This window comes from Arachis duranensis, chromosome 1, assembly GCF_000817695.3.
Source record: "Arachis duranensis cultivar V14167 chromosome 1, aradu.V14167.gnm2.J7QH, whole genome shotgun sequence".
Classification (NCBI taxonomy): domain Eukaryota; kingdom Viridiplantae; phylum Streptophyta; class Magnoliopsida; order Fabales; family Fabaceae; genus Arachis; species Arachis duranensis.
Genome location: NC_029772.3, coordinates 96766910 through 96778409, shown reverse-complemented (window position 1 = coordinate 96778409; position 11500 = coordinate 96766910).

The window sequence follows — 11500 nt, the reverse complement described above, 5'->3', positions numbered from 1 at the left end:
AAATATTTTTTTCTAATTTTTTAAAAAAAAATAAGATCTGACGGTAAATGTTTTTTTAATAATTTTTTTCGTCCATCTATATTGTACCCCAATAATTAATAATTGAAATAGTTCTTTAAACCTGATTTGAAATGTCATATATACAAATTAAAAATACGGAATTATGATAATCGAAATATCTAAAATAATTCTATATTACATTCTTCTCAAAGTTTGACAAAGAAATACATAAGATAGAACTATATTTACATTAACCCTATTAAGATTCATCATCTTCTTCTTTTGGTTCACCATCCTCCTCTTTCGAGATAGTTTCTTGATCATCGAACTCGTCTTCCTTTTCTTCCTCGCCATCGACCCTGTCTTCTTCTTGAAGATCTTCGTTCTCTGGTGGTAGTGTGCCGTCATCTATTACAAGATCGATGATATCATCATCCATAACAGCTGACCTAAGGGTGATCACATCACCGGTATCAACCACCATTTTTGAATAGGTTGGGTCATCAATCTGGTAAGGTTCCTGACTCTCTGTACCATCAGACTCGATACGGCCTCTTGACTTAGTCTTAACCACAACTATCCAACTAGACTTGCATAAACCCGGATAAGGCCAAGAGTATACCTGTTGTGCATTTTGTAATACAACATACAACCATTCAAACAGCAATCAATTTTCACCGAATTTAGACCCAATTGCGAAACTAACTTCTTTACTTGGTAGTGGCTCCGGGAGATGCCAGTGGTCCCATAGGTATCATTTCATTGCAAAGTGTGGCTTACTTATCAAAAGACTCTTGAGTATGATTTGACTTCGACTTAATACTTATCATTCTAACACATGTAGACAACTTCGAATAAATGCACCCCTTAAACAAAAGCTTCGGAGCAGATTCTAACAGATGATAAAATCTCTTTGTCTCTGGGTTATGCTCTTGTTTAGTCTCTTCCAACTCCGTAACACCTATTGCATCAAACACCATCTCGTTGTATCTCTCTTGGTTACCTTCCCAATTCATTTCTTTCATGTTTAGTTTTCTCACCACCCAAACTCTCGTTGATCAACCATCGGACCTATTCAAATTTGAGACTGACCGGTTAATTCCCTACTCGTCCACTTCTCCATGTTTCATCTATATCCAATATCAATCATTGAACACATTATAGTAGAGGTGAAGCATTATATTTGAAGGTCCTAACCATTTAGTCAACCAACACTTATGATACGAATACTTAGATACCTCTTCAGACTTAAACAGTTCTATCCTGAAGACATGCACAACAAACACGTCAATCCCCTAAAAGAATTCAAGTTTTAAAATTTTTCGTCCACTGCTATCCCTATCATACATCCATAGACGATGACTTGAAATCATATTGCAACACGCATCCTAGAATTCAACCAACAATACAAATTATTAAAAATTTTAGAAAATTTGGCAGAGTGTACCCTATAATTAGAATCTCCTATCAACTACAATTATTATTTTCTGATAAATCAAACATGTTTTAAACAATTTAAACAATAATTTAGAAGAACTTCTCCTTAATTCAAAGACCTCCATCAAATAAATATAACAATTTTCACAATGGACATAGCTATAGGCATAAATTATAACATACATGCATTCAATAAAATATCAAATCCTAACCGTTCTAATGTGCAACCCCTTATAACTCCACGATTTTTCAGCAAACAAGGATTTTGAGAAGGCACCACTATGCGACCTTCTCCTACTTACGTCCTAAAACTCTATCTTAGGAAAAGTAAGTCTAATATAAAATTTAAACAATTTATTATATTCAGAGATAGAAAATCAACATATAATATTACTGCACAGACAACAAAAAAAGCAAACTCGAACTAATTTAAAAAAAATAGCACCGTCCTAATAAAAATGACAACTTATTAAATTTACAAGCTGAAACTAATTCAAAAGCTAATTTGAAAGAATAAGTAAAACTCATTATTTCAATTAATTAAAATCTAATTCTAATTTCACCAAACTAACAACAAGTATCACAAAAATAAGTGACATAAATTTAGTGTAATTGAAAGAAACTCATTCATTAAACTTTACTAAAATCTTCCAACAACTCAAGCACTCTTAATCCCACCGTACTTAACCTACACTAACGTTATTTAATTTTTACTTACATTAAATTAACACAACAACTCCTAATCACACACTTTATTAAACAAATTTAACCACTGATTTAACAAAAACCTAACAAAAATATAAACTCACAAAATAATCTGAAAAAATAAAACAATCATACCAACAATAAATCTGATGATAGTGATTACAAGATTTTTTAACGTGGTGATGACAGAGGCGGTAGTGACGGCAACGTGAACAGCAACCGTGGCGTTCTTCATGGCAAGGACAATAGCAGCAGCAGAATTGACAACGACTTACAGCGGCAACGACATTGACGTGCTCTGACCGACGGTTGCGACGGTGATAGTTTCGACAGTGAGAAAGAGAGAAGATGAGAAGAGTGAGAGAGAAAAGAGAGAAATTGTTTGCACAAGTGAGGGAAAAGGGTTCCGCATTTGATTTTACCCCAATTTTATCATCGGATTAAATGGCGGATTAATTTGTCAATAAATTACCAAAATGACGCGTTTCACTAAACCGTGATACCGGCGAAAAATCTGACGGTAAAATTGGCTCGGGTGAGTTACATTTTCATGCCAATAATTACTATCAGCTTTAGTGACGGAAAAGTTGTTCCGATAGTAATCTTTTCTGGCGACAAATTTCTCCTTCTTTCCGTTGAAAAAATCGACGCTAAATTCAACAGTAAATCTAACGGTACTCAATGTTTTTCTTGTAGTGAATTATCTCAGTCATGGATCTTACATAGTTCTAGGTACCTTGAAAAAGGTTATGAAAAGAGGATAAAGATAAAGAAAATGGAATAGAGAATAATTGAGAGAATTGAGAATGAATGTTGCAAAATTGTATTGCATGCAGAAATAGAACTCTATTATTGATTGTATCAATTGCTGTTTATCACAGAATAGTAGTCGTTATATATAGGCTTTTGTTAACACCTAACTTTAATTACCACATGAAATATAAAAAGTAAAACTATTTTAACAAAATCTATTATTCTAACAGATTCTTAATCTCCTTTTACTCTATCAAAAGCCTATACAAAAAAAATCAATCAAATCTAAAAGAGACTCTTATTTAAAAAAAAGTGTTAGAAATATAAATATTTATATTGTTTCTTTTTATTAGATTAAATTTTTAAGAATAATAATATCATAACATCATATTTGATAAAGCCAAATTTATTTCTCTTCACCAGATGAGATATATTTCAAAAGAAAAGAATAGAAAAAATCAGAAATGTTAATACCTAAAAAGAATATTTCAACCTTCAAGTTAATAAATAAAGTGTATCTTTTTTTAATTATAATATTAAAAATAATATGAACATATATATATATAGAAATAAATAATTATAACGGATAATATTAGGTAACCAATAACTTTTTTGAACAACATGAACAACAAATATTCAATTTACTAGGTATGCGGATAGTTATCCTAGTATTAAAATTTGAGTTAAACCTCAAAGTGGTTCCTGAGATTCACGATTTGCACCAATTTAGTCCCTGACTTACCAATTGCACCGTTTATGTCCCCGACTTTGTTAAAATTTCACCAGGATCGTCTCTCCCCACATCTTCGGCCAAATTAACTATTGCCGGCAGTGACATGGCGCTGAGATGCCACGCTGGGTGCCATGCTGAAGTGTCACTTTTGGTGCTAAAAATATGGATAGATGGAAGGCGTCGTTTCATATACATTTAGAAACAAAACCCAAATAACCCATGATCACTTCATCTTCCTCTTCGTCTTCTGAAAACCAAAACAATGCACCATGAAGTCTTGAGTTCTGAGCACTGTATAGGGTTTGAAGGTTGAAAACGTTTTGCTCCGTGGAGCTCACTGCCATTGTGATAGTTTTGTGCAATCGTTGTCGCTAGCGGAAGGAGAAGGAGTTCATCGGGAGCACACGAAGATACGTCTGAAGTCACAAAAAATAATGCTTTTCAACAAAAAAAATATGCATCAATGTCTGTGTTTGTTGAAAATTTGATTTTGGTTGATGAAAGTTTAAAGCTTTTCATTATCTATTAGGGTTTTTGTGAGTAGTGGAGAAATTTTTTCCATGCTCTGTTTTTAATGCAATCTTAATTGGGCTAGTAGATGGGTGTTTCTGGTGTTTTGTATGTGATTGAATGCCAATTTTTTTTACATGTGTGGATCTGATTGTTTGATTCCTGAATTTGGTTTTTTGCATAATGCAGATAGAGACTTTGATGGATATCATGTTCCATCATGGGGGAACATTTAAAAAAAATGATGATAGAATACTATTACAAGGAGCTTGGGTATGACAACATAATTCAGTGTTGGTGGCTGTCTCCAAGGAGGAGCTTAGATGGTGGACTGAGGGCTCTTACATGTGATGATGAGTTAAGAGAGATGTGCTTTGCTGCATAGAAGAATGATGGGGTTGTTGATGTGTATTTTGAGCATGGGGTGTCTACACTAGAGGTGATTGCAGGGAAGGAAGTCGTAGTATGGCTTGATGATACTTGTGAGGGAGACTTGGTGAGCAAGAAGAACACTAGTGAGGGTCCCAAAACTGATGGCAACACGTCAAACCCAACTACAGAACCGAATGCCATCCCAAATACAAACCTAAGCCCCATAAACAATCCTATTCCAACCCTCCTGAAACCAACCCTGTCACTATTCCAAACCCCATTGATGATAACAGAACCCCAATCCAAATACTGCTAGGGCTCATGACAAACCTATTCTGAAGCCCAATTCTAAATCAAAGCCCAAGCCTAAGTCAAATCCCAACCCAACATCCATCTTCAAACCCAAAATGACTGAAAAGCCCATTCAGAAGCCCAACCCAAGCCTGAAAATCAAGTTGAGAGAGACTACCAAGGCATGCTCCACAGCAAAAGGCAAAGGCAAATAAAAAATGAAGTCCAAACCTTAGTTCTTACCTAAGAGAATTACAAGATCTCAGGTTGTTGGAACATATAGAAGGTCTGCTAATAAGGGCAAGAAAGCTCTTCATGTTGACTTAACTGTAAATGATGACTCCAGTGATGATGATAGTTCAGAGGATAGTTCCTTTAAGCCAATCCAAGAAGATAGTTCTAGCAGTGAAGACAATGCAAGTATGTCCAAACTGAAAAATAAGAAACTAAAAGAAGTCAAGAGAGGTGCATATGCTGCTGTTAAGACAAAAGAGAACAAATGCAACCAGATGATGCATTGGTTGAGGATGTGTCAGATGGAGAGGTGGACTTGGGATTTGTGGAAACTCCAGGGATTGTTGATGTTTATGAAGCACTTGACCCAGGTGCAGAGTCTGATGGTGCTAATTCTTGGCACTCAGAGGAGATAAAGACTCCTCCTAATTCAGAGGATGAGCTGCAATCTGATGAGGACTCAGACGAATTCCCAATCTTTAGAAATGGTGCAAGATTCGGTGAGCTACAACTACAAGTGGGTATGAAATTCAACACCAAGTATGAGTTCAGAGAGGCTGTAAGAGAGTATACTATCCAAAAGGGGAGGAGAATTAAGTGACAACTCATGTTGGCAAATCAAAACTTTCAACGACGATCATACTTGTGCAAGGGAGAACACCAATAGGACTGCTAATAGGGCTTGGGTTGCTAGTAAATTAGTGAAAAAAGTAAGAAAATACCCCAATTTCAAGCAATGCGAGGCTGCTATGTACTTCAGGACAAAGTGTGACCTTATGCTGAATAGAAATTCCATTACAAGGGCACTGACAGATGCAAATAATGTAGTATACGGAGATGAGAAGGCACAATATGAAAAGCTAAGGGACTATGCTGAAACTTTACTGAAGACGAATCCTAGATCTACGGTTCAGATCTGTGTCGAACCTCAACCAAACGGAGAGGTCATATTTGATAAGATGTACGTTTGTTTGTATGGTTGCAAGATGGGATTCAAGGCAGGTTGTCGCTTCTTGATTGGGCTTGATGGGGCATTTCTTAAGACACAATTTGGGGGTCTGATCTTGGCTGCTGTGGCATAAGATGCCAATCATCACATTTACGTGATTGCCTGGGCTATAGTTGAAATAGAGAATATGGACACTTGAAAATGGTTCCTGGAACTGCTTCATGCTGGTCTTGGAGACTACAAGACTAACGAATGGTGCTTTATTTCTGATATGCAGAAGGTAATATTACCTTTCATGTGCCTTTAACAATCTATGAGTCTCTAGATTTATGATGAATCATCTTGGAATAATGGTTGTTACATATGGCTGGATTTTTGTATGCATGGGGTTGCTTGTGGATAATATGCACAGTTAATTATGTCCAAATAACAGTAGGGATGAATCGTGCATTTTACACCTAAATGAAGGGACTAAATTGTATTAAAATGCAAAATTCAGGGACTATATTAGGGTCATTAATGTAAACTCAGGGACTGTTCTGTGGCACGATAAAAGTGTGTACATCACTTTTTGGTTCTGACACATAGTGTACCAACAATGTTTTGCAGGGTTTAATTCATGCTATTCAGGAGGTGATACCAAGAGTTCACCACCATTTCTGCGTTTGGCACATCTGGAGGAATTTCAACAAACAATGGAAGGACCTTGATTTGAGGGGATTGCTTTAGGAATGTGCCAGATCAACAACATTCCAAGATTTCATTGATAATCTGAACAAGATTAAGAGGGTGAACGAGGAGGCTTGGGCATATCTCAACAAATGGCCTAGAGAGTCATGGACAAAGTCCCAGTTCAGCCATAGGCCAAAACTGGACAACATTTGCAACAATGCCTGTGAGGTTTTCAACGCAAGAATCAAAGAGGCTAGAAGCAAACCCATCATCACATTACTTGAGGAGGTGAGAATGTTTGTGATGAAAACTATTGCGAAAAATAAGGTAAAACTAGCAAATCATGTTGGCATACTCCCCCCTGTAATTCAAAGTCGCCTAGATAAAATCAGAAAAGAATCAAAGAACTGGATGCCTATCTGGACCGGTGATGAAGACTATGAAAAATTCGAGGTTCATGGCTATCTAACAAACATGGTCATGGATCTTGGAAAAAGACTATGCACTTGCCAATTATGGATGCTAACCGGTGACCTTTATCAATCTCTTTAACTTAATTATTAATATTTGTGTACTTTGATGACTGTGATTGTCTTACTCTGCATTTTGTTACGGCATTCCATGTGTTCATGCCTGTACTACCCTTGCAAGGATAAACAAGAGGTCGGAAGACTTTTGTCACCAACTGTGTACTATGGAGGCATACAACAAGACTTATGCCCATCACATTAACCCTCTTCCTGGCCAATCATTGTGGAAAAAATCCATATACACTTAGCCACATGCCCCTAACATTAAGAGGAGGCCTGGAGCTCTAACAAAAAAAAGGAGAAAAGATGCTGATGAGGGAAACAGTGGTAACAAGAAAGCCAAACCAAGTGGAAGTTTGAAAAGGGTTTTAAAGCCATTCACATGTAGGTATTGTGGGGTAAAAGGGCATACTAAAAGAGGGTGCTCAAAGAAGAGACTGGATGAAGTATGTAGTTGTTGCTGTTGCAGCTGTAAAGGCTATTGCAGATAAAGCCAAATCGAAGGCTGCTTTAGAGGCTGGCCCTCAACCTCGTACTGCTATTTCTGCTTCAGATCTTGGCCCTCAATCTCATACTACTGCTGCACCAGTTGATAAATCTCCTGCTGTAGAGATTGAGATATCATAACCAAATTACGAAGGATCACAGGTAATACAGTTCTTGACGTCAGAACATAGCAAAATATATTTTTGTTGTTATCTGGGCTCATGTGTTGAGCTATTTTTCTGCTGTAGGACATAACAGGATTTGCTGCACCTGCACCATTAAGGCCGAAAAAGTTGCCCACCAAAAGGAGGAGCTCACCACTACCTCAATCCATTCGTGTGGATCCAATGCAATGAGCCAGTGAGGCAACATCTTTCAGATTGGCCAATTTTATGAAGTTTGTTCCAACTCCCGGTTTCAGAGCACCAAAAAAAAAGAATAATTAATGACTTTGACATCAGGATGTTTAGGACACTACTTGCTTGTTTTGTTAAAGGCAGTTAATAGACAGTAGCTTTGTGTAGGTTGCTTGTCAAAACTTTTGTATTGTCAGTCTTGATATTTTAGCTGTGGTACTTCTTTTGTTCCTTTAATATTTACAGTTTAAACATGTTAATGTTTGCTACTCAAATATGTTTATCTTTGCTACTTTTGTTATTATGCATTATGCTATTGTGATGCCAGATGATCTGTAATTATTTCTCTTTATGATAACTAGTCTATTAAAAACATGGTATAATATAACTGAAGATAAAAAACCAACTCTTACTTTTATTCATCCATAAACACATTACATACAACATAACATTGTAAGAACTTCAAAGTCATAACCAATACAACAACTACAACGAAAAACACCACTATGCCTAAGAATTGTATCATACATTTTTGGGTCCTCACTTCAGCTTCTAATTTTTCAATCCTCCGGGCTAAATTGACTCTCACTTTCTCATTGTCAACTGCAGTTGCATCCACTCTTCCTTCATGTTCTTCTTCTTCTTCTACATCATCAGCCCAGAGAAAAAATCCACACCATGTTTTGCCCTTAGTCTGAATATGAGATATGATAAGAAGTAAAGAACAGAAAATCACTAAACAATTTTTCTTACCAAAAACTCACATTGTAATTCGAACAACCGAAGTAGGGCTTATCTGGGTTGGTATTTGTTCCGGACCAACGAAATACGGGCCGACAGCCGCATCCACAGCTCTCTGGCACCTGCGACGGTCTGGTCCGAATCTGCGTTCTCGTCGTCGATCGTGTGGAGCTTCCTTGACTCTGGCTCGGACACCCAATCATAGTTTTCGTTTCAGTTCCACGAGTAACAAAAAGGAAGCAGGAAAAGAACGTTACTGGGCAGAGACAAGAAGAACGTTCCTGGGTAGAGACAAAAAGATGAAGAGGGATAATGATGTCATGCTAGAAAATAGGGTTAAAACTAGGTAAAGGATCAGATTGGGTCAAATAGTTTCAATTGCCACCTCAGTTAGCCGTTATCTACGTCAGCGTGGTACCTCAGCGCCATGTCACTGCCGGCGGCAGTTAATTTGGCCGGAGATGTGGGGAGGGACGACTCTGGTGTAATTTTAACAAAGTCGGGGACATAAACAGTACAATTGATAAGTCACGAACTAAATTGATGTAAATCGTGAATCTTAGGGACCACTTTGGAGTTTAACTCATAGATAGGTAATTTAGGAGTGTAATGTATTTTTACTTTATTGGGCCTATCATTCACATTATTCACAAAAATCATTATTTACCTATACTTTTCCATAACGATAACGAGGACAACGATTTATTTATTGGTTACCAATTTATAATGTAGAAATGTGCGTTATTTCGAGATATTCTTGGATACTATCGAGTTATAATGAATGAATTATTAGTATAAAAAACAAACCTTTTTCATTTTCTATTTCTTTTCAGTCACTCACTTCTGTTATAAAAAAATAAAAGGTATCAACAAAAATATACATTCAATATTCTATGTATATATATATTCTGAAGATAACTGGAAAATATTTGTATGGGTCCGTTTGCAATCTTAATCACCTTTTATTCAAAGATCCCGCTGGGCGGTGATGCTACGAGGGAAGCAATACGTAAACTAGAATCAAGAATCACGTACCTATGATTTTTCTTGTGAAATGATTGAAATAATGTACATGGCGATTTGATGGATCGATCAAAGTTTAATTCGTGATCAATTTCGAACAAATCTGTCTTGTACTATATTAATATATTATGTAAAATCTATCTAAAAGGAATAACAACGCAAGTAGTAGGCTTTCTATAAAAGTTGACAAACAACGATTCTACATGTTAAACCAATTCATCATTTAAATTAAATATTTTTACAGGTGCATTTGATTATGTGTGAGTAAAACTAAAGACCCAAAAAATATTCCAATGCGGAGGGGTTTATGGGGAATCTTGAAAAAAAGAGACAAAAGAGAAGGGGGAGGAATTAAGGTTATAAAAATGGTGGGGCAATTCTACATTGCTCTCCTTGTCTTTGTCTTACTCCTCTTCATTCGATTCCACATGATTCCAACCAATGTATAACACACACTCTCCACCCCCATATTATTTAAAAGGTGTCAATGTGGGCCCATTTTATGAAAAATATATCTTTTGTATGATCTTAAGCGCTTATCTTAGGCTCTTAGCTATTAATTAATAATATCTCAACTAACCTCCACTTAAATTAACTTTTACCCTTAAAATGTTCTTAGGCATTCTGAAAAAATATATATACTATATATATGATTGCATAGGAATTCTTTAATTTGTTTTAAGGGGAAACAATTGCTGTGGAAATTATCAGAGGATGGAAATTAAATGTCACATATAATAAGGTCATAATCACCTTTAGTAATAAAGGGGCAAATTAAATGCATGCACTCTTTGCTTTGCATCCCATAATAAAAGGAAAGATATAAAAAGACTAATGGTTTTCCAAATGCGTCATGATGATGAGCATCTTAGTGCACATCAAACATACAAATTAAAGAATAAATGTGCCGAAGTGTATTCTTATCATAAGTTACCGAACTGTATAATTATTAACAGATATATCGTTATCATAGTGTATGTACAAGATTGAATATATTGCACTGCTGCCTACGGGACGCCACAAGTCTCTAATAAAGATACAAGCTTTTGGAGGACTAAAGCAATAATAGTGAAATGCAATATGTATGCTATGGATGAGCACTACTCAATTTTTATTACGAAATTCAGAAGTCAAATGTTATTATAATGTCACTTAGGCTACGTTTATTTATTGGCGTAAAATACTGAAATAGAAATACTGATATATAAAATTAGAGAAAGGATAAGAAATCAATGGAATATTTGTACAATATATATAATAGAGGTATAAAGATGTTCGATTTAGTAGGATATCAAATGTTTATTATCTCTGGTATCCGAATGGTTATTCTAGATCATATAGGTGTATTGTATTTAATAAATTAGTAGTATTTTACTTTGAATGTTTATTTTTTAATTTATATTAAGTCAAATAAATAGTCTATTGTACACACCATATAAATACTATATTGACTCTAACTGAATTCATAAAATTATGTTTAATAAATAAAAAATAAAAATATTATGTATAAAAATATTAAATTAGTATATTTTGTATTTATTTTGACGAAAATATTTTTATTAATTTTATTATTCTTATTAAATTTTTATTTTTTATTATTTTTATTAATTTTATAATTATATTTTTATTATTATTATATTTTTTATCTTAAATCTTTTGAATGAAAAAAATTAAAAATAAATTAAATTTTTAGAATTTATTTTAATTT